The sequence below is a fragment of the Gossypium arboreum genome, chromosome 10 (assembly GCF_025698485.1).
Source record: "Gossypium arboreum isolate Shixiya-1 chromosome 10, ASM2569848v2, whole genome shotgun sequence".
Classification (NCBI taxonomy): Eukaryota; Viridiplantae; Streptophyta; class Magnoliopsida; order Malvales; family Malvaceae; genus Gossypium; species Gossypium arboreum.
In genome coordinates this window covers 98,600,566-98,620,453 of record NC_069079.1, presented here as the reverse complement: position 1 = coordinate 98,620,453, position 19,888 = coordinate 98,600,566, and the positions used below count along the sequence as shown (strand labels likewise).

General features: G+C 34.7%; 1 pseudogene; it reads right to left on the bottom strand.

Annotated features, from left to right (window-relative positions):
* Positions 1-201: 201 nt before the first annotated feature.
* Positions 202-17,129, bottom strand: LOC108468655 (pentatricopeptide repeat-containing protein At3g42630-like; annotated as a pseudogene).
* Between the last annotated feature and the right edge of the window lie 2,759 nt (positions 17,130-19,888).

The window sequence follows — 19,888 nt, the reverse complement described above, 5'->3', positions numbered from 1 at the left end:
AAATAGCATAGCAAGATGTAGTCAATGCCACTTAGCTAAGCCCACCAGGTATGTAGGATTGAGGACTAGGAGAGACACCTTGGGTTCAAGCCATAGAATTTTCCTCGAATACCAAGGTAGTGAAACTTTCAGAATCGAAATAACATAATGCTATCCAACCACTAAAGGAATCATATCAGAACACAAATAGCATACCAATATTTAGTAATTCCAAAAGATTTGATTTCTTCGAAACTGTTTTTTGAGATAAACTGCAATTAGTTGCCTATAGGTCCATTTCTTTTGACTCTTTTATCTCCATAAAGGCTTCTGAACTTGACAGAAAGTCCCCTTTACCCAAAGCATCAAACACAAGTGGATCTGTTAATATTATTGGAGATATCAACATTCATATTGCTCAAAATGAAATCCAAATTTCTTCCAAGCCTTGTGTCCAAGTATGCATCTATTACACATCCATAAGTTGCCAAATCGGGAACAATGGTTTGGTGTTTCATGTGTTCAAGGCTGAGATGGAGATCCCAGAACATAGACATTCTTGAGAAGGCAATTCTCTGCATGGTTTTCATCTTGAAATTGGCAGCAAAAGATAATAGCAAGAGATTCCATAAGGGATTGCCTAAATCTGTCCTCCCAAGACCCACGTCAGTTAAAAATTCACCCAACTTGTAGAACTTTCCATCCTTGATGTAGGCATATGACATTGCTCTGATTCCTTCTTCATCTATCAGATGTCTGGACCTTTTAAAGCGAGCATAAGCAGACTCCATCTCAGTTAAGGAACCAAAAATGCTATAATATCTAAGAAAAGCGTTTCCAGTGGCAGAATCTATGGCCAAGCTCCTTGAAACCATTTCCTTTAATTTTTTCTCCACTAAATCAAGTTGGCCATGCTTTCCAAAGCAAGTGATAGCCAGGTAACAAGTTAAACCTGTGCAGAATTACTTGATCCAAAATTTTCTGTACTCCGTAAAATTGCCCTATATTTCCGTAAGCATCCAAAAATTTTGAAACCAGAGGAATTGCAGGCATAAAAGATGATGTATTTAGCATTTCCGCCCATATTGCCTCAGCCTGGGTAAAAAGTCCATTATCTGCATAACAAAGCATGAGAGCAGAAAGGGTAGCAGTGTTGGGTATCAAACCTTGAGAATTTAACTCTAGTAAAAGCTGATGAGCAATGTGAGGCATCCTTTTTCTAACTAAGGTTCGAACCAATGAAGCACAATCTACCAAGTTTCTCTCCTAAGGATACGTCCTTCTCTCTCCCGTCACAAGATGATCTTCAAGATAAATCCCACAACCAAGTAAACCGAGCAAAGAGACAAAATCAATTAAATGGAAGTTAAAAGCGCAGTAACTCTTGACAATGAAGAGGACAAATTTCGACATTACCTTCCGGGAAAAAGGTTGGTTATTGTTGAAGTTCGGAGATAAAGGGTTTGATTTGAGAGGAAATAAAGAAGGCTGGAAGTGTTCTCCTAAATAGAGACCAAGTTTCTATTTTGGTCCTAAACTCATGTCTGACAAAGGGAAAACAAAAATTGGTCAAAGAGTGGCTACTTCTTCCCACGTGTACTTATTTTTTGTTGCCGAAAAGGGGCTAATTAGGCCATCTATTTCTTAATAAAAAAAGAGATCAATAATGAAAGAAGTGAAGTTTATCATATGAACATGGACAACAAATAATCGGATAACTAATATCTTTAAGGTTTTTGAATTGAATTTTTAGAAATTTATAGTATATTTAAATTCATCTATTATCTAATAATTACTAAAACATTATTGTCGAAACTATTTTTTTGAAAAACGGGGGTCGACTTTAATTTTGAAAATGATAAACGAAAATTAGGAGTCGCCACCAATCTTTTTGTTTAGGTGTGATCGGATCACCTAGAAATTTGGTCATTTTAATAAAATATTTTGATTTACTAAAACAACGATTTTGGTCTACGAAATTTGAGAAAACGGGTTCGAGAGTCGGTTACGTATGAGGAAGGATTAGCACCCTCGTAACGCCCAAAATTGATACCTAATTGATTAATTAATGTCTTGATGTCAAAAGTTGAAAAGATTTTAAAATAAATTTTAAAATATGATCCCTTTTTATGAATGTTTGGATAACTCAAGGTGGATATTAAGATTCTCTTGTTCCGAAGAAATAAAATATCACATCTAGCACGTAGGACACGACATTTCGAACCTTCGATACCAAAATCATCTCATGATTTACAAAACTCATGCATTGAAATTTTAAAAAGGATATTCGGTTGTTCGGTCAAACGATAAATCGAAACCCAGCACGTAGGGCACGATTTCTCGAAATTTCCAAACACGAAATATTGCATTGTTTCAAATTTTTACGATACCTTTTTATGAATGTTCGTTTTACAAAAATATTTGAATAAATCGAAGCGGATGCTAAAGACGTTCTTATCTCGAAGTAATTAAACGTCACATCCAACACGTTAGGACACGACATTTTAAATTATTGAGAATAAGCTTGTCTTTTGATTTTCAAAACTCATGCATTTTAATTTCAAAAGGATATTCGATCATTTGGATCAAACGAAAAAAATCGGAACCCAGCACGTTAGGGCACGATCTCTCGAATTTCCCAAACACGGAATATTGCCTTTATTAGAGAATTTTCTTTTTATGAAATAATAGCAAATATGAAATTTAAAACGATGTGTATTTATTTTATTTAGAACGGTAATTTGTGAATAAGATTATTATGTCAATAAATAATAAGAATGTGAATATACTAAAAATGGTTCACAATAATCACATAATTTGTCCTTCTTAACTATTTGATATGAATGACCAAATAAGAAAATAACTAACATAAGATAATGACAAAAAAATAATAATAATGATAATGGTGATGAAATCTAAATTAATAAACGATTAAAATAAATAAACACAAAGGCAAAATAAAAGAAAATAAGAAGCAATTGTAAAATATGATGAAGGAAATAATACATAGAACAAATTAAGATAGTCAACATGAAAATGACTTAAAACAACAATATATGTAGCAACTTAAAACCAATAAAATATAAAACAATTTAAATTACAGCTATATGAAATCACTTGACATGAAATAATATAAATTTTAAAGAAATAACCTATGGAAGAAATTTAATATGAGTAATAGAAAATGGTTCAAGATAAATAATATATATACATTTTAAAATAAAGTATAAATCAATTTTAAATAAATAATTTATAAAGCAATTTAGAGTAAATAATATATAAAATAATTTAAAATAATAATAATAAACAATTAAAATAAATAATACGGTAAAAAATTTAAAACAAATACCATATGAAAAAACTTAAAATAAATAATAATAAAATTGTTCAAAATAAATATTATGAATGATTTATAATAAATAAAATAAATAAGTTTAATAATAAAGCACATATGAAAAGATCTAAAATAATAAAATAATCAAGTTTAATATAAATAATATATGAGATATTTTAAAAATAAAATAAATACGCTTAATACAAATAGTATCGAGATATTTAAAAATAAATAAAATATGTAATATCTCGAATTAGGGCCTAATCGGAATAGTGGTTTCGTGACCACAAATCCGAGATATAAATAATTATTTTATGATTATTTTGAGGTCTATGATATGATTGCATGATTGTGTGAAAATTTCGTGAAGAAATTCTATGCATAAAGTGCTTAATTTGAAGTTAGGGACTAAATTGAATAAGTTGCAAAACTTGCATTCTAGAAGTTTCTAGTATGAAATTGCTTTGAAATATTAATTAGGAGGTCTTAAATAGAATTTGACCAATTTCAAAGTTTATGGACAAATATTGGACATGAATGGAATTTTTGGAAAGTATAGTAGTAAGGGCATTTTGGTCATTTAGGGGTAAAATGAATTAAAATACAAAATTAAAAGCCAATTTTGCTCATCTTCTTCACCATGGACGTGTATACCAAGGGAGACTACATGGATAGGATTTCCAAGCTTCCAAGCGCAATTGTAAGTCCGTTCTAGCCTCGTTTTTAATGATTTTTACTTTTTTGGAGTCTCGGTAGCTTGATTTAGCTTATGCTAGCAATAATTCAACCTAGGGTTCATATTTGGAAAAATACCCATAGGTGAAATCTGTGTATTTTGGTTCTTTATGATATAATATGAGGTTTTAAATTATGTTAGACAACTTGTGCTACTCGGTTTTAAGTGAAATCGAGCAAAATGGCTTAATCGGTAAAAATACCTAATAGTCATAAGTACATGTTAGAGTGAGAATTTGATGTTGCCATAGAAGGGAAAATGATCAGCATGTCATAAAACATAAGAAAATAGGATGAAGTTTAATTTCCGAACCTTGGGGCAAAAGTGCAAATATGCAAAAGTTTAGGGGTCAAAATGAAAATTTTTAAAAATATGATTTTTGGACCCGTATGAATAGTGTGACTAATTATTAGGCTAAATGTGATATTATAGATGAAGGAAATCGAGATTCGGGCTTAAATCGGGAAAATACAAGGTTATGGACTAAAATGGTAAATTGTTGTTTCTGGATCGAGGTAAGTTCGTATGATAATAATAATGCAATGTTATGTTTGAATTATATTTCTTACTATTATTGCATATATTTTATGATTTAATATATTGGAAAAGTTTATGGAATGGTGTTTATGATGTGGAAATATGACATGAAAGAATGTTACATGAAATGCAAGAAAATGAAGATACATGACAAGTGATATATGAAATATGTGATATATGTTATGAAAATTCTTAAAAGTTGATTTGATATTTGAGTTGTGTCTTATTATACTATGAATGGACAATTGGTATTATGGATAGTGAGATCGACACTTCGAGTAAATTCGTACATAAATAATCTATCGATTCTTTTTATGTTATTATATTTTGATATCATATGAAATGTGGCTGCCTATCAAATGGTTATTTGATGTAAATTATGAATTTAAATTGATTACGGACAATTTAGTAAAATGTTGAAAAGTGAGGAATTTCCCGATTGAACCTTCGGAATAAAAACGATACGAATGATCTATTGTGAGTCGCATGTGTAGTACTAAGTGCAGGCTACTATGCATACCCGAAAACTGTGATCACGAGTGTAGTACTAAGTGCAGGCTACTATGCGTACCCGAAAACTGTGATCACGTGTGTAGTACTAAGTGCAGGCTACTACGTGTATCAGATGGTTAGGTCACGTGTGTAGTACTAAGTGCAGGCTACTACGTGTACCGGATAATTGGTCACGTGTGTAGTACTAAGTGCAGGCTACTACGTGTACCGGATAATTGGTCGCATGTGTAGTACTATGTGCAGGCTACTATGCGTACCAGATAGCTTTGGCTACAAGTGTGAAAATATGTGCAGGCAATTGAGTATCAGTTATTATTCCGAAGATTTCAACGGGAAAATCGATTAAGTAAAAATACAATTGAACATGATTATATGATGAATAAGTGTAGGTATATGTTTATGAAAAATTATGAGCAATGTGCTCGATAATTGGGTGAATTTCGATAAGACAAAATGGATTAAGTGGAATTATGTAAGACTGAATTTTAGTGGTAAAACAGTGTTGAACAGCAGCAGTTGCATGACTTTGAAAATTCACTAAAAATTTTGGAAGTTAAATAAAAATGCAAATGATATATGAAAATAAGGCTTAATGAGTCTATTTTCACATGAAAGAAACATGGGAAGCAAAAGAATTCTATATTGTGTGATATTTGAATTCTTGTGAAACAGGGTCTGAATGAATTTGAGATTCCCTGTTCTGACTTTGAAAATTCACCATAAATTGTAAAAAAATTATTAAGAGTCATATCTTACATGGAAGGATTCCTTATTGAGTCTACTTTTAAGGGAAACAAACTTCATGGTCGTTGGAATTCTGTACAGGGAGAAATTTGGTTTGTAGTATACAGAGGTCAGAGTAGTCATACTCTAAAACAGGGGAGACTTTAACTAATAAACTGTACTAATTCGATAAACCAAAAATCCTGGAAATTTTATGTGAGAAATATATATGAATCTAGTTTCAAGGAAAATTAACGAAACTAAATTTGGAGTTTTGTAGCTTCAGATATGAATGATTTAGTAACTGTAACTTCAGAAAATAGCCTGTCCTGAATATGTGTAATTGTACAATTATAGTGTTTTATCTTGAAAAGCATGGTAGTAATTGCTTATTATTTTCATATGAACTTACTAAGCATAAAGCTTACCCATCCTCTCCATTTCTTTAGTATTGGCAGGTCGACTCGGGGTTGGAGATCGTCGGAGGCAAAATCACACTATCAAACTATCATTTTTGGGAAAATTAATTCAAATATTAGAAATATCAAGTGAGTGGCATGTATAGAAAGTTGGTTTGTGATATGTATTTTTATTATGATTTTGACCATACATATCAGTCTGCATTGAGTTATCGTTTAAAATCATGAGATGTGGTCCTTATCCATTATGGTTTATAAGTTTAATTAATCATGCCATGTATTATGTTTTGATGTGATGATATAGTTAGCTTTGTTTGTTATGCATGTGTTCGAAAAGTTTTGAATTAAATGAAATTTTATGGCCCGGTTTTCGTCTATGTGTATTATTAAGTCTGGTAATGCCTCGTACTCTGTTCCGGCCTTGGATATGGGTAAGGGGTGTTACAAAATAAAAAATTTTAAAATATAAATAAACAATAAATTTGAGAAAAGGAGTTGAAATCAAACAAATTAGGGATTAAATCAAAATATAAATGAAATTAAAGGTAAAAAACCATAATAAAACCAACATATTAAATAAAAAATAAAGCAAAGGGCCAAAATCAAGTGTGCAAACACATACAGGGACTAAATAAGCAATTAAATCCCTTTTTTAGGCCCTTTTCAAAGCATCAGTGGGTAAGGGCCCGATTAAAAACTAAATAAAATTAAAAGGTAAAATTTATAAAAACGAAAATAACAAAAAGGACCTAATTGAAAAGCGCCATAAAAGCGTGGGGATCAGGGCTGTAAATAACTCACTTAACGAAAACGCGAGGATCCTCAGCCTGCGGGTCGGGTCAAAAACGGGCTGGCCAAAACGAGCCGTTTTGGTATCTGCGCATTGGCCCAAAACGGCGCCGTTTTATATAACTATAAAAGTTATTTTTTTGACAAAATTTTCATTTTTATTCTTTCATTTCAAAAAAACCAAAAAACAAAAAAGTTTTCTCTCAACTTCTCTCCCACTCTCCAGTATCTGGTCAAGGTCCGACCGATCGTCACCGTGGTGGCCGCTGATCACCGGCAACAGCGCCGCCGTACACGGTGGCCGAGGAACCCAAAAATCCAATTTCTACCATTTTTTTAAAAAAAAAGTTTTAAAATCACATGCAAAAGCCTAGAAAAGAAAAAAAAAAGAGAAAGATTCGGCCTTTCGCCCTTTGATCTCTCGTATTCCACTTTCAAAGCAACCCAAACCCTAAAGAGTTATCGTGGCTTTCACGAAGAGAGGAGAACTTCCGATGATGACTTGACATGGAGAAACAGGTGAGTTTTCTCCTTTTTTTTTATATATTTTTACTTAAAAAAATAAAAATAAAAAAATAAAATAGATAACAGAGAACAAATCACCTTTTTTTTTTGTGAACTTTTAGTTTTTTTTAATTAATATCTCCCCCCTTTTACATTTCGGTTTTCATGGCTTTATAGTAGATTTACAAGTCCCTATTTTACTCTTGTTTTTGCTATTGTTGCTTGCTGCCATTTCTCTGCTCTGTTTCTGCTTTTGTGTTCTTTGCAGGTTTTTGGAAGCTATGGGACTGGGCTAGAGGGTGGTTGAAAGTTGTCAGACGTCACGTGGGTGAACAAAAGATGCGGAGGTTGCTGGTACGATGCACATGGGCAGCGGCGCCTAGGGTTTTCTGAGTTGAAAATGTTGTGGGCTAAACGGGCTTTAGGGTTTTTTTATTATTGGGCCAAATAAATTTGGTTTTTTTTAATGGTTTGGGCTGTTGACATTTGTAATGTTTAGATGTTTAAGGTTTATTGGGCCCGGTCAAATTTGGGCATTTACAATTATCATCCAACTTCAAATCCAAATAAAATAACACTATCCATCGAATATCCAAATATGTTAAATATTAGAATTCAAGTTTGCACGGTTTTTCATTTCTATACCAAGATAGGTTTATGAACTCATTCAATTTGCATTTTTGTTTCAGGATGCAAATGTAAGAAGCCAAAATAACACTAAACGGTATTTTGCCAATACAGAAAAAAAATTGTTCGACATAAGGGCATAATCATTTTATGATATTGACTTAATTCTTCACAAATGTTATTAGCTTTTGCATCTTAAAAGAACTCATGCTTCCAAATTTCCATAAAGACTAATATAATCCTCAAAAACAACTTTCAATTGCCAAAACATAAATGGAATCACAGTTCATTCTTTCACAAAAGCGAATCAAGAATCAACTTTTTTGTGAATTCTATCAAATTTTGGCATCAGAGGCACTCATTTTTCCTATAAAAGTCACAAGAATCTCAGTAGTTTGTATAAAATGATACTGAAGTCATATCAACCACCGCAAATACAATGCACAAATATCAATCCAATTTCACCACAAAAGATAGCGAATTAATCAAACTCCTGACCTGCAGGGGTGAAAGGGACAAGTAACCGTCAAAAGGCCCACACATCGGCAACCACAATGTCCGTTACCCGGACTAGGCAATTTGGGGTGAATACCCGTGTCGACATGATCCAACACGAAATACGGCTGAGATCAGTTAAATAAAACATCGGACACGGGGCTGGGTGAGAATGAAAAGAGATGAAAAAAAGACTTATTGGAGAGACAAGATGGAGAAGAGGGACTATGGTAGGAGGAAGTTGATAAAAGAAATAGAAAAAAACATTTCAAATAAACTACTTTGTAGTATAAATCAACATCTTCCATTCAATTACATCCAAATTGCTACCAAGTCATGCATTTAGATATTAGCCAAATGTTTCAATCAAAATCCATTATCATATCATATACACATCATTATAGTTTTTTAACTATTTTAAAGAAAATCTATCCCAATCCTTATTGATGAGTGCAAGTACCTAGCAATATGAAAAAAACCGAATCTGCATTATTCGATACATAAATTAATATACACCACCTTAATAGCAAATAAAATGCGAGACTGATTAAAAAATTCACAAATCTTCCACTTCAAATATGACCATATTCTTCCAATTAAAATTGAGGTTCATTGATCAAAATATCTATTGGTTTCAATTCTAGTAGAAAACACACAACAATGTCATACAAACTGCATTTGAGCCTTAAATACATATTTCCAATCAGTCCCTTCGTTAGTTCATTGAAACCAAAAATAAATTGTGAATTTGAATAAAAAATAAATAGAATAAATAGGAAAAGAGAAATGAAAAACATTTAGGAATGATTATGGTTTTTTCCGAAATGAAAAATGGAATTATTTGAAAATAAATATAGGTTTCCAATAATGGAAATGGAAATGGTCTATTTGCATTCTATATGGATTACTTAAAAATGAACAAAAGAATGAGTTTATGTTTTAAGCTGTTTTGAAGCCTGGAAATAAAAATAAATCATTCGGTCATAGTGAACATATTGAGTTATAAAATATTAAACATATTTTCTCGAAATTTTACCAGGGTAAAATCATCAAAATTTTATTAGGGGTAAAATAGGAATGAGAAAATTATTTAATATAGAATATTAAAGTTTATTTTGGAAAATAGAAAAATAGAATTAGGTTGAATCACATTACAAAGTAGTAAGTCAAAAGGCTCCGTAAGTATTCGTAATTGGACCCGATGTGAGAGAGGCTCGAATCCCCATCATAATATATATAAAGGAAATCATACTCTATTAGCCCCTCTCCCTTCTTAGTTGGACTAGGAAATTATTTTTCTATTTGAAATAAAACTATAATACAATTCAACAACAGTTATACATTCTCTTCTTATAAATGATGGTACCGGTAGAACTATTTACACAACTTTGAGAGATTGTTACTCTGTTGAAAAGTACAGAGAATTTATTCTCAACTATCAAATATATTTTTCCAGAATAATAAATTTATCGGTTTCTATTAAAGAAGAGAGAATTTTCGTTTTCACTCTAAAAGAAAAAAAACTTTTCCTAGTTCTGAGTTTTGATTCAATTTATTCAAACCCACACTCGAAGTAGTTCGTGGTACAAGAATAGAGGAGAAGATTGTTTGGTTGAAAGTTGGAAAACATCAAAGATCCGCTTATCCGAAAACACAAGTACGATTTCGGTCTAAGGTTTATAGCTGTAAATATCACAAACAATGTCGGTTTTTAAAATTCTAATTTTTCGTTATGTAAGAAAATCATTTTCAAAATGAATATTTTCCAACAATTAGTATCAAGAGCCAGGTTGTGTTATGTTTATGGTATAAACTGAGATTGAATCTCTCTTTTCATCTTGTTTGATTAATATTTGATAAGATGACATTCTTATAATTATTTGCATGTTTAGGGGAATGTATGTGAATGAATGTGATATTATACATTTATTATATAATTATTATTTTTGCCAATGTTGTGGTCTTAGGAAACAAACCATGGGCTATCATCTCCACATGGGATTATTTTTATATATAGAATTCTTGTGAGCTGGAAAAGGATATAGGACATAAATGTAATTCTTTTTCAAAAAGGAGTCCATAATAAGGAGAAGATGAAGCGATGGCGGTCGAAGACCCAAGGAATACCTTGTGATGAAAAACTGTGTAATCTTGTTTTTCATTTATTTTCTAGAAAATAGAACCATGAAAACCTTGAATTACAATTTTATTTTATCATCCATCTCTTTTTATATCGACTTAGTAATTATTAATAATATAATTATGATAAATTAATGTATGAGATGATCCACAATTGATCACCTAAAGATAATAAGTGTTGTAACTAGAAGGTGCATGTCTAGGATTGGATTCGACAGGGAAAGGCTTGGTTTTTAAGCGGTGGAATACGACTCACCTCCCTTTCCTGGGATCCTACCTCGTGCACAATTCACATTCACTTATTTGATTTTTCCCTTAAAAGAAAAACTGTAGGGGAATCAAAATTGTTGATTTTTATGAATAAATGAATGTGAACAGTAATATCCCTAAACCGGGTATAGTAGTTTCGGGTATATTTTTTGGGCTTAGAGATAAAAACTTATCATTGCGGATTGGGAATGGGACAAGTGTGGTAGTTGAAGTAGTGGGAGATGCACATCTTTATTTTGATAATTTTAGAAAGATCATTTTAAAAGTCATTTTCTACATATCAAGTGTCAAAAGAAACTTAGTTTTTGTTGCATTTTTATATAAAGACGGCTTGATCTTGACTTTTAATAATGGAATTGCAACATAATTTCTTAACGTATTGCATGATAATATCTACCACAGGGGTCGGTCCAACTATCATATGATCATAAAAAAAATTCTGTTTACTTTTAGGAAGTCTCCTTAGTGAAATTTGCATGACAACATCTACCTTGGGGTAGGTTCATTTCATGCCATCATAAGAGACCCTTGATGGAGGCCATAGGTCTTGTTTAAGGGCCTTCTCCCATTCAGTATTTTAAAAACATACAAAGTTTTTAATTTCCGATTTCAATCATTAATAATCAATATATGCATGACAAGTACATGTGGCATTCTTCCCTAAACTATATGGTATGCTTATCTCATATATGCATGACATGTTATGACAATTTTATAATATTCATGTGACACCCTAAACCTGACCAGGACAAACTTGTAATCATTTAACATCCTATAATAATGTGGCTTGATATGGTTAACCATTCCATAGTAAAAACATATTGGTTTGCCTTATATCTTATTGCATTTATGTTGCTGTAAAGTATTGTTCTTTGATATGTTGCAACATGTGATTGAATAGCTGTAGTTTTTCTCTATTTTTGATCACCCATAAACTTTTAGCAATATGACCAGCCTTTCCTGTAACACTCCGTACCCGTATTCAATGCCGAAACAGGGTTCGAGGCGTTATCGGGCTCAAAACAAGAAATCATACTATTCTGGGTCATGAAAATCCATCCAAATTAAAACCATTCAAAAACAATCATATTGTCTATATTGCGGACCTACAAGGCCCAAAACATGTGTTCGGAGTGATTTAGGACTAAACCGAGAACTTTGAAAACGTTTGGGGAAACTTAGAAAATTTTCATCATAAAACAGATCCACATGCCCGTGTGGGTGAAGGGACACGCCCGTGCTTCAGGCCGTGTTCATCTAAGGGTGCATTCTATTTATGACATCATCATAAAAATGAGGTCACACGGCCAAATCACACGCCCTTGTGCTTAGGTCGTGTCCTCCACACGGCTGAAACACATGCCCATGTCTCTACTCGTGTGCTAAATTCTGGACTTTCTGTTGGTTTGTTTTTTTTTCAAAATCAGGGTGTAGGGGACACACGACAGGAACACATGCCCATGGGGCAGACCGTGTGTCACACACTGCCTAGATACATGCCCGTGTGTCTATCCGTGTGGACAAATACAAGGCTATTTCCCAAGCCATTTTGCCGCCCTCACTTGCATATATTCACACTACATTATATGGCACAATCTTAAGCATATAAATGCATTTAAAAACGGCTGCAATCAAGCAATAACGTATCAATTTCATACCATCATCTATCATGCATTATAACATTAGGCCTTGCCAAATTATTTCATGCTAAATTCACACTCAAAGGGCATTAACATATGAATAAAATCATAACCATCATATATCAAGCAAATATAAACCAGATCATAAAACATTGACATATGCACATACATAATTATATGGGCTTACAACCATTTAGCCAATATAAGCCAATTTGCATGGCTACAAATTACATCCAACCTTTAACCATCACAAGCTAATGTATTTAACCAAATCATAATGACTCATACACCAAATGACTAAGTCCCTATACATGCAATAAACTCAAAGGGGTTTACATTCACTTATACCCAACATGATAGCTTGATAGTGTGATAGCATCTCCGGCGATCTCCACTCGAGCTAGCATAAAACCCTATAAGATATGTGAAAGGAAGGGGAGTAAGCTACAAAACTTAGTAAGTTCATATGCAAATAATAAGCAACAATGACAATACATTTTTCATACAACTAACATAACATAACACAATATAAACGTCATTAAATCTTCTTAGACATAACTTACTCAATCATGATGCTTACCCCCTTCAATTTATAAGCATAATTTAATGCATCTTAATATTTGCCAAACATTCATAATCTCTCCAATATAAAATACCATTATAATCATTAACAAATCATTTCAAGCCTTCTAGTAACATGTACATTAATTATGTGTATTCATATTTTCAAGCCCAGAGCTTACCATCTTTCAATGATTTAAACTCTTAACTGAATTTACCATGAATTTACACATCATAAACATAAACACTTAATCACAAGATTTCATAAATATTTTAAGTAGACATTAGTATTAATCTTTCCTTCATTTCATTGTCATTAAGTCACAATCAAGGAAGTAAAACATTTCATATCTCAATTCCATTTGGCCTAAAGGCCCTTTTTCATAAGTATCAATCAACTTTACCATGTATTTAATCATCATACACATAAACCAATACTCACATGGTTAACTTAAAGTCACATTCATAGTGATCATGAATTCATAATATCATGAAGCCAATGCTTATAAACTTTACGTACATACCTCTACCAACTTGTATCATAATCATTTACTTTGTCAACTTTGGTAAAATCTTTGAATTTCTCGTTGAACCACTTGGAATACTAAAGGATACTCGGGAATTCTCATACACATAGTAAGATGCCAATGCCATATCCCAGATATGGTCTTACATGGGATCACATATATCAATGCCAATGCCATGTCCCAGACATGGTCTTACATGGGATCACATATACCGATGCCAATGCCATGTCCCAGACATGGTCTTACATGGGATCACACATAGCCCTAATGTCATGACATTTGTATCCTATCTATTTCTAAGGTTCAACCAGGACTTCTTTGTTATCTTGGCATTATCGAACTTACTCATAATATCAATCATATAAATCATATAATATTAAATCAATTTAAAACATAAATATAGCATTGCATTATTTGCATATTCACATACAAACTTACTTCAAATGCGGCAATGTCAAAAAGGACCTATTTGTCCAATATTTGTTTTTCCCTCAATATAGACTCGAACTTCATTTTTCTTGATCTAAAAAATCACATTTAACTTATTTAATCATTATACTAATCAATCCAGCCCAAAAATCATATTTTGAAAAAAATTACATTTTTGCCCCTAAACTTTGTCATATTTACACTTTTTCCCCTAAACTTGTAAAATGATTTTCATTGAATTTATATATACTTTAAGCCTAGCCGAACCATTTTCATAAGTATAATAGCCTACAATTTCCATTAAAACACACTTTTATGACATATTTTATAACTTTTACAAATTAGTCCTTTTAGGCATTTTCATCGAAAATCACTTAGCAAAAAATCGTTTCTCTAGCCATAAACATGCATTTTCTACCATTAATCATCAAACTACACACATGTTCATCATGGGTCAAAACCATAGACTTTAACCATAACTCAAATTGTAACACCCCAAACCTAGCCTGGTCGTTATAGTCGAATCTGGCGATGTTATATGAGTGTATATTTGAAACGCTTGGACCCTAAGACTGTTCCATTTATTATCTTTTTATTAATTTAGGAAAAGTGAGGGCTAACTGATTTAAGTTTAAACATTTCTTTTACGCAAAATCTTTTTAATAAAAATTCGTCTTTGGAAAACCGTTCGTATTTAAGACTAAAATCCTATAAACAATTTAAAAACCCATATAAAGTCCAACAATCCATAAAGTCCCCATATTACATCAAAATAACCCAAAAAATAATTAAGAATTAAATACCGATTTAAAACAGTCTAAATATGTGTGACCACCATCGAGTCCTCTGCTGCACCGAACCGTCAAGTCTGGGGATTACCTATACGGGTTAGACAGAAAAAGGGTGAGTTTTCGCAACTCAGTGTGTAATCTCCACAGAAATTATACACATAGCATATATTTGAAAATAGTCATGTATTTGTACATAGTTCGGGTCTGAGCCCTTTACAGAATCGGTGTGGACCTTAGCCCACTTAGATATAGAACAAAATAACAGAGTCCTACCTACCAACCTTTACACACTGGCTCTGTCCAACCCTACACACCATGTGGGGATAAGTCGACCCACCCATCCCTACACACCATACTGTACCAGAATGCTACACATAATCAGATAATTACAGCTGTACGACCAGATATCAGGCTTAGGAGCCTTTTAGAACACTTCCTCCAGATACAGCAACCCAACCCCGATGCAATGTAGCATACAATACATGACATACAAATATGCAATAACAGATCATACATACAAATCAGTCTACCTGCTAAGAGTAACACGCTAAAGCACATATATCACAAAGTCAAATTGGGTAATCAGGGGTCAAGTAACTCTTACTGACCCTACAATAGGTACCAGTCGACTTGGGTGACCCGAGCAACCTTTCAGAGTTTTTTCAAAAAATTGGGCTCACACGCTTATGTGGCCTGCCTGTGTGGGCCCACACTCTGGTGTGACCCATACAGCCCAAATTGGCCTTGGCCGTATGGATCACACAGCCTGGCCCAGAATTCTACACGCTCTGTGGGCCCACACGGACCAATTGGTCGAGCCCGTGTCTCCCACACAACCTCGCTTGTCCTCTAACGGCCGTGTCATGCACTCGTGTCACGCGCGTACGACCTGGTTCGTCGATCACACGCCCATGTACTGCCACATGGCCTACCACACGGGCGACTACACTCCCGTATGGCGTTGACAGTTTCATTTTTTAGCTTCTGTTGATTCTCGTTTTTTGTATTTTTAGGTACACACCTGGTTCATTTTCACTCTCAAAATGCAATCTCGTAATCCAGACCCTATGATTGACATTGCCAAAGTCCAACTTTAGTAGCACGAGAGAACATTAAACTGAAATATTTCATAATCGAACCGTTAAAATATTAAAACGTACTCTAAGCACTTATCGACAGCGAAAAAAATCCCTAACACTCAAACCGTTCGTGAAGCACTCGCTGGTTCTTGATTTTCGCCTAAACCAAAAGAACCAAAACAATCATTTGCAGAGAACCAACTACGAAACGAAAGGAAGTGGCAACACAAAAACTTATCGAAACGATCGAGTTCAATCATCGGACATGATGAAGGAACGAAAGAAAACAAAAGAAAAGAGGAAAAAATAATGAAAAATTCGACAGCACAGCAGAGAGAATTTTGTAGAAACTGAAATTTTGAAAAAGATTAAAATTAAAAATGATAGTTTCCCAAATTCCTTAATTATCTCCCCACTAACCCACAACATAGAATTCCAACTGCACTGAAACACCAACGCAAAGCTAAACAAAAATAAAACTCCCTTGCTCGTGAAGGGATTCGAACACAGAACCCTTAGCAAACCAACACTCCACTTAACCACTAGCATGCCCATTCTGAAATAAAATTACACATAACTTAATATAAGCCTTTTGTACTAGCAGTTAAGACTTAATTCACGAAAAAGCCAAAATTTGCCAAAGACAAGGCTTGAACTTGGGACCTCACACACACACCCAAAACACTTAACCACTAAAGCAAATACACAGTTTGTGTCAAATCTTTACAGAAACAAATACAAATATTTTGGGGCGTTAGAACTCTAGCCCCTAAAAGAAAATTTCGGCCTCAAAATTTACCTGATCAGAACAGATGAGGATATTGTTGACGTATCGCACCCTCAGGCTCCCACGTTGCCTCCTCAGTGCTATGATTCCGCCATAGCACCTTCACTAAGGGGATAGACTTCCTTCGCAGAACCTTAGCATCACGATCTAAAATCTGAACCGTCTCTTCCTTAAATGTTAAATCTAACTTAACCTTGATCTCCTCAACTGGAATGATGTGCGTGGGATTAGAGTGATAGCGCCTCAGCATAGAGACGTGGAACACGTCATGAATCCAATCTAACTCTGGAGGTAGCTCTAATTGATAGGCGACTGGCCCTACTCATTTCAAAATCAGGTATGATCCGATAAATCTAGGGCTTAGCTTACCCTTACGACCAAACCTTAGAAACTTCTTCCATGGCGAGACCTTGAGAAAAATGAAGTCTCTCACAAAATACTCTACCTCTCAACACTTCAGATCTGCATAGGACTTCTGCCTATCAGAAGCCACTTTCAATCGATCTCGAATCAAACGGACCTTGTCCTCAGTCTCAAAAACCAACTTCGGACCTAGAATACGTCGCTTGCCCAACTCAGTCTAGCACAAGGGAGTGTGACACTTACGACCGTACAAGGCCTCGTAAGGTGCCATCTGAATGCTAGACTGGTAGCTGTTATTGTAGGCAAACTCTACCAAAGGCAAGTACTCCTCCCAACTACCTCGAAAATCGATACCACATCTCCTTAACATGTCCTCCAGTATCTGAATCACCCTCTCCTACTGACCATCTGTTTGAGGATGGAAAGTAGTAATGAAGTCTAACCTCGAACTCAGAGCCTCATGCAGCTTCTTTCAGAACCGAGACGTGAAATGAGGATCCTTATCGAAAATGATCGAGACAGGTACCCCATGGAGCCTCACCATTTCAGAGATGTAGAGTTTAGCCAATTTCTGTAGAGAGAAGTTAGTCCTAACTGGGATGAAGTGAGCAGCTTTGGTCAATCGATCCACGATGACCTAGGTAGAATCCTTCTTAGTGGGTGTTAGAGGCAACCCACTAACGAAGTCCATCGTTACTTGCTCTCATTTTCATAACGGTATCTTAACCGGCTTAGCAAACCTGAAGGTAACTGATGCTTAGCCTTAACTTGCTGACAAGTCAAGTAGTGAGCAACAAAGTCAATAACCTCATGCTTCAACCCTGGCCACCAGTATAATTCCCGCAGATTTCAGTACATCTTGTTCCGGCCTGAATGCATAGCATAAGGGCTACTATGCGCTTCCCTCAGAATCGATTATCTCAAATCCCCATCATTTGGTACACAAATCTGACTGCGGAAACACAATACCCCATCCTTATTAATCCCAAAATCTGTAGTAACACCACTTTTAGCCTGACAGAAATGCAACTCAAGAGACTTATCCCCCATTTGTTTATCTCTGATCCGATCAATCCATGTCGGTCTAACTTGAAGCTCTACCAATAGACTCTCATCGTCGAAGAGATTAAGTCGAGCGAACATTGCTTTGAGATCAGTCATAACCCTACGGCTTAACACATCGGCCACCACATTGGCCTTACCAGGATGATACTCGATAGTGTAGTCATAATCCTTAAGCAGTTCAACCCATCTACGCTGCCTAAGGTTTAACTCCTTCTGAGTGAGGAGATATTTGAGGCTTTGTGATCAATGTAAATAGTACACTTCTCCCCGTACAGATAGTGCCTACAGATTTTCAAAGCGAAGACTACCTCTGCCAACTCCAAATCGTGCGTTGAATAATTAGCCTCATGAGTCTTGAGCTGTCGAGACGCATAAGTAACTACCTTTCCATCTTGCATCAGAACACAACCCAGACCCACATGCGATGCATCACAATATACCACGAAGTCTCTACCAGGCTCAGGCTATATCAGAATAGGAGCCTATATCAGAACAATTTTGAGCTTATCAAAGCTCTCCTACTGTACATCAGTCCAAACGAAAGGAATTCCCTTACGCAGAAGCTTAGTTAACGGAGCTGCGATTAAGGAGAACCCTTCTATGAAATGTCGATAATATCCTGCCAGCTCCAGAAAGCTGTGGATTTTAGACACATTCTTTAGTTGTTTCCAGCTCAACACAGCCTCAATCTTACGAGGATTGACTCGTATCCCCTCAGCAGAAATAACATGACCCAAAAATGTCACTTCCTGAAGCCAGAACCCACACTTGCTAAACTTCGCACACAACTATTTCTCAAGAAGAACCTATAAAACCACTCGGAGATGCTCATCGTGCTAATCCTCTTAAAATACACCAAAATATCATCGATGAACACCACTACAAACTGATCTAAGTAGGCCTGAAATACTCGGTTCATTAAATCCATAAATGCCACTAGTGCATTAGTCAAATCAAAGGGCATAACTAAGAACTCGTAATATCCATACCGAGTCCTAAATGCTGTCTTATTCACATCAGCCTCCTTAACTCTCAACTGATGATAGCCCAAACGCAGATCAAACTTAGAAAACACAGAGGCCCCTCTGAACTGATCGAATAAGTCATCTATCCTCAATAGTGGGTACTTATTCTTGATCTTTAACATGTTCAACTGACAGTAGTTGATACACATCCTCATTGTCCTATCTTTCTTTTTCACGAAAAGAACAGGTGCTCCCCACGAAGACACACTGGGACCAATGAACCCACGATCCAACAACTCCTGAATCTGAGCCTTAAGTTCTGTCAGCTCTTTCAGTGGCATTCAGTAAGGTGTGATAGACACTAGAGCTGTGCCAGAAATTAACTCAATCCTAAACTCCACCTCACGGCTCGAAGGTAATCCCCGTAGCTCCTCAGGAAACACATCTGGAAAATCTCTCACTGTTCTGATGTCTTTAACCTAAGAATCCCCACAATCAAAAATATTGACGTAAGCCAAGAATACCTCACACCTTTTTTGAACAAACTTTTTCGCTACCAAAGTGGAGATCACATTAGTCAGATAGTCTCATTGTTCCCCAATCATCACTATCTCAC